The sequence below is a fragment of the Manis javanica genome, chromosome X (assembly GCF_040802235.1).
Source record: "Manis javanica isolate MJ-LG chromosome X, MJ_LKY, whole genome shotgun sequence".
Taxonomy (NCBI): Eukaryota; Metazoa; Chordata; class Mammalia; order Pholidota; family Manidae; genus Manis; species Manis javanica.
This window is the reverse complement of record NC_133174.1, coordinates 127,114,444-127,119,970: the sequence shown is the minus strand read 5'-3', so window position 1 is coordinate 127,119,970 and position 5,527 is coordinate 127,114,444. Positions and strand designations below refer to the sequence as shown.

Below are 5,527 nucleotides of genomic sequence, written 5' to 3'. Positions count from 1 at the left end.
CAAGTAGAGTGGGAAGAGAAGCAGACCGAGGTCCGGAGGCCTGGTCCTTGTGGAGGCTCTGCCTTCCACTTACTGGGTGCCCTACTCTGTGTTATTTCCCTCTCTGCACTGAACTTTCCTTGCCTGGGAGAAGAAAGGGTTGAATGGACCAGTGACTTTATGCTCTACTGACAATGAAATACTTGCCAGCAAACAATGAGAACCCTCATCATTTTTTATCAGTCTTCTATATAGGTATCTCTAAGATTTCATGGGAAAAAACTTACAGGTCCCTACTCCCCTGTTCACAGCCAGCATTAGTCACAACAGGTAGTAACTCAACTGCTCATTGACAGATGAATGGATAAAGAAAATGTGCTCTGTCCATACAATGGAATATTATTCACCCTTAAAAAGGAAAGAAATTCTGATGCATGCCGCAATGTGGATGAACCTTGAAACATTATGCTTAGTGGAATAATCCAGGCACACAGAACAAATATTTTATGATTCCACTTAGATGAAATATATAAAATAGACAAATTCATACAGATACAGTCAAATCATTGTTATCAGGGGCTGGTGAAGGGAATTACTGTGTAATGGGGACCATCTCAGTTTTGCAAGATGAAAGAGTACTGGAGGTGAATGGTGGTGATGGCTGAGCAACAATGTGAATGTACCTTCAAAACCACAAGGAGATACCACCTCACACCAGTCAGAATGGCCACTATCCAAAAGACAAGAAATAATAAGTGTTGGCAAGGATGTGGAGAAATGAGAACCCTCCTACACTATTGGTAGGAATTTCAAGTGGTGCAGCCACTGTGGATAGCAATATAGAAGTTCCTCAAAAAATTAAAAATAGAGATACCATACGACCCAGTAATTCCACTTCTAGGAATTTATCCAAAGAAAACAAAATCCCTGATTCAAAAAGACATGTGTACCCCTATGTTTATTCCTGCATTATTTACAATAGCCAAGATACGGAAGCAACTAAAGTGTCCATCAGTAGATGACTGGAGAAAGAAGAGGTGGTACATATACACAATGGAATATTATTCAGCCATAAGAAAAGAAAGGAATCCTGCCATTTGGGACAACATGGATGGACCTAGAGGGTATTATGCTCAGTGAAATGAGCCAAGTGGAGAAAGACAAATACCATATGATTTCACTTATTTGTGAAATCTAAAAACAAAATGAACAAAATGAACAAAACAGCAGTGGATTCACAGACACTGAGAAGTGACTGGAGGTTACCATGGAGGAGGTGTTGGGGTGGGTTGGTGGGGAGGGTGAGGAGGATAAAAGGGCACAAAAATTCTCAGTCATAATAAAAGTTGGTCACGGGGATGGTAGTACAGCATGGAGAACATAGTCAATGATTCTATAACATCTTCCTATGCTGACAGATAGTAACTGTACTAATGGGGGTGAGAGTTTAATAATGTGGGTAACTGAACCACTGTGGTGTATACTTGAAACCAATATAAGACTGTATTGTCTTGTACTGTATTGTATATCAACTGTACTTTAATAAAAATAAAGCTATGTTAATATACTTAATGTCACTTGAAACAGGTGGCAGTAAATTTTATGTTATGTGTGCTTTACTACAATTAAAAAATAGAAATAGAAAAACATAGAAGTTCCACTGCTAAGATGAATTTGATAATAGGGGTAATAAAATTGCTTCCAGGTCTGAAGTATATCTATGTGAATCTCAAAGAAATAGTATTTTAACCAAGAAAAAAGTGATCACTTAAATTCCACTTTGTTACTATTGGAAAAGTGAGTCAATGGCTGTGGGTAGCAAAGAAAAAAACCCTTTTCTCCATACTATCAAAGTGGGTTTGTGTTAGGAGAAAACCATCCTCCATAGTTTTGCAGAAAGAGCAACTGGTCACTACTGACTTCCTTGCAGGGGGACAGTGGGCCCAGTGATTTATTTCACACCAAGTGACCAGTGTGCCAAGTTGGAAGGGACAATGTGAGTCATTGTTTTTTCCCAAATTGTTAGATTGGAAGATAAGGAGAGAAGGCCAGGTGAAAATGGGATTTGTACTTAACATACTTGAGGGCTAAAGTGGCTTCTATTCATCGTGAAGCAAGTTTACTTTTTGGAGCTAGAATGGCTGTTAAAATACTAGGGAGAGGAGGGCGGGTGAGGACCACCTCCAGAGCAGGCTGCTGGCGGTACCATGGTGACCCAGAACCCCCTCCCCAAGGATATGAAAGTGATGATGACCCTTTGGAAGTATTGGATTTAACTCAGTATGCAAGAAGACACGGTTGGCAGAATCAAGTGTTTGGCTACAGTTCCAGACCTAGGGTAGAAAAATACTCAGTAGCCACCCAGATTGCAGTGGGTAGAATGACTGGCTGGTATGCAGAAGTTTTGTTCCAGAAAGTTGGAAAACTTGCAGCAACTGTGGTAGGTGGTGGCTTTCTTCTTCTTCAGATTGCCCATCACGGTGGCTATGTGTGGACTGACACAAAGAGAGTTGAAAAAGATGTAAACAAAGCAAAAAGAAAGATTCAGAAACAAGCAAATAGGGCAGTACCTGAAATCAACAATATAACTGAAGACGCAACAGAATTTATCAAACAGAATATTGTGATGTCCAGTGGATCTGTGGGAGGCTTGCTGCTAGGCCTTGCATCTTAAGGATATCAATGTTGCATCACAGTGGAGTCGTCTTAGAAGAGAAGTGGTGGCAAAAAGGTGCCCTCTTAATGTTACACACCATCAGAGTCTCGAGGGCATCAAGAAACAACTAGCTAGAAAATACCAAACTCACAGCTTAGTGTTTTGCCACCCGAAGTTTGGCAAACTAATGTCTGCCACAAAATGACCTATTTGGTATGTGTACAATAGTATTCCTGAGCAAAACATGGCCTTCGTTATTTTTGTAGAATTTGAGTTTGTTTAGAAATTAGTCTATACATATCACCATTGGCTGTAGATACACAGAGAAAAAAAATCTGTTGGACACAATCTCCAGTGAAATATTACCCTCGTTCTACTAAAATATGTTCTTCATTGTGCTTTGTAGTATATAGTGCCAATAATTAAAAATTTGTATTACAGCTTCAACAATAGGGCTGCCTTTTTTAAAAATTTATGTTGGCGACAAAGTGAAGAACTGTAATGCCCTTTTCTGGAAAGATTTAGAAGTAGTAGAATTATTAAAGATATTAAACAGATTTAATACAAAAAGAGAAGTTTGCTTTTTGGGGATATTCAGCTGGAGACAACTTGCATAGCTTTCGGAGCTGCAGCCTCTTCCTCCCAGGTCTGCCACCCATGCCTGAGGCCAGGCATGCCTCAAATGCACCTCTGAGGGAAGGAATTGGGATCCTCTGCCCATGATTTCAGTCCCCACTATCAAGCTAAATGACAGCCTTCCTACAGGGGAGATGAACCCAGGACCCAGAACAATATACCTACCTATGGGGTTACCTTATCCACCACCACCCAAATGTGAAAGAAGGAACTGAAGCTTCTCTTTAGTCCTAACCACATTGGGAAAAACATATAAATTATTCCCACTGGAAAAGGAGAAGATTGTCACAAAAATTCAGGCTTGGTTGAGGCCAGGGTCGGGATTGGGGATGGTCCATAAAGGAAACTTGGAGAAAGGAAAGGAGGGAATGGAAGGGACAAAAGTGTTGACCTTGTTCTCAGAGTAGGAGAGGGCCAGCTTACCAGGGTCTTTAAATGCAAACTTCTGAGTTGGAGGAGGAGCGGCGGAAGGACCCTGCATTAGTGCACTTCCTCAAAGGGGAAGGCTAACGGTTGCCATGGGAACCTTGGTTCTGTCGCTCTCTGCCTTGGATGAATGTGTAAAAGTTGCCTAGCTGGAGATTTTATATTAATCACTAAATGTCCTTTAGGAGAGGATTTGAAGAATTCTCTTCAGCAGATGCGTTTCAAAACAAAGCTAATTTCTTACTGAAAGCTAACTGTGGGAAGGCCCAGTTTGTTCAGAAGCAGGATGAAAGGCTAGATGAGGAATCACTGACCAGTCTTGGCTTGGTTACTTGCGAGCTGTGATACACTGAACAACCACAACCTCACTGGGCCTCAGTTTCCTTACAAAGCAAGGATAATAAAACCTCCCTGTTACGGGTGTTTCCAGGCCTTTGGTCCACGTGGAAAAGCAAAGACGGAGCAGGGCAGGAAACACTGTGTCCTCCCCAGGACTGATACAGAGCTCCCCCAAAGGATTTTGTATCTGATCATTGATATAATCACCAAGATAAGCTCATGAACATTTTCTTTCACAGATTCTGAAAATGGGAGGGAGTTCTTACCCTTTCATATAACAGATGAAGTTCCGAGGTTAAACGATTTGCCCAAGGTCACATTGCTACAAGGTGGTGAATCCAGGATTCAACCCAAAATCCTTTTGACTCCAAGGTCCAGGCTCTTTCATCCCCACCAATCTGGTGTAAGAAGAAATGAGCCCGAAAAAGAAAAGGTAATTTTTAAAAATGCCTGTGTTGGCAATAGGTACACAAACACAGCCCGGATGCAGCTGTCTCCAGATTTCCAGATCAATTTAACACCATTTTCCTAAAAAGGACAGTATTACTAAAATGGCCACTGAAGTAGATCAAATAAAATAAAGAAAATCTGTGTTGTTAGCTAGATTTGTTTAGGTAATTTTAAAGACAATTCCCATTATTCCCCTGTTTTGCAGCTTCTGTACTTTCATTAAAAAGAAAAAAGGTCTCCTTTTAGATACTGGCACATCTCAGGACAATGTCTTCCTAACACCTCCAAAGGCATAGAAGATCAACTAGAAAATCTATATAAAATTGCAAACAATTGGCTCCATGATATGAAATGCTTGTTTAATGGGGTTTGTTTTCTTCTTCAATAAAAAGAACCTATCTTCAGCCATCAACCAGTTTGAAAAGCGGACCATCATTGCTTATTCTGTTTTGATATTTCTCTACACTTTAAAATTTGCCGTTCCTTTCCCATGGCAAATCAAAGGTTTTCCACAAAATCCTGCACAGCTAAAGTAAAGCCTTAGTTATACATCTTTCTATTCTCTGATGAGTAGGGCTGTGTTTTTGTTATGGTAAATAAGTATCTCATAGAAGTTCAGAAGGTCCTTTTTAGCAATCAGTTGCAAAGTCTCTGAGGAAAACAGTCTCTTCCCTAACCTTTATTTCAGACCTGAGTGATTCTGTTCTCCAGGAATCCTTGCACAAGATAAGCTTTGTAACAAAATTGGATGAGTTGGACTAACTCTTAAGTAAATGAGTGGCCTTTTCAAGAAGATACTCTTGTTGGAAGAGAAAGATGTTCTGCACAATTAATGTTTGCAAGAGGGTCACTGAATAGGTCACATTTTAACTGGTGGCAATATATCACTCAACATCCATTGGCAAGCTGATGAAAGCATTTGATTGGCCTCAGCCATCAGAACTCAAAGCCAGGAATTTCTGAACCTTGCAAGGAGAGAGAACAGTTGGGGACAGCCTCTTAAACAGCTGTAAAATGTAGCAGCTTTAAACCTCCAGCAAT

At 40.5% G+C, this 5,527-nt stretch overlaps 1 pseudogene; it reads left to right on the top strand.

Moving 5' to 3' along the window:
• Positions 1–2,116: 2,116 nt before the first annotated feature.
• Positions 2,117–2,653, top strand: LOC108385456 (FUN14 domain-containing protein 1 pseudogene; annotated as a pseudogene).
• The last annotated feature ends 2,874 nt before the right edge of the window (positions 2,654–5,527 follow it).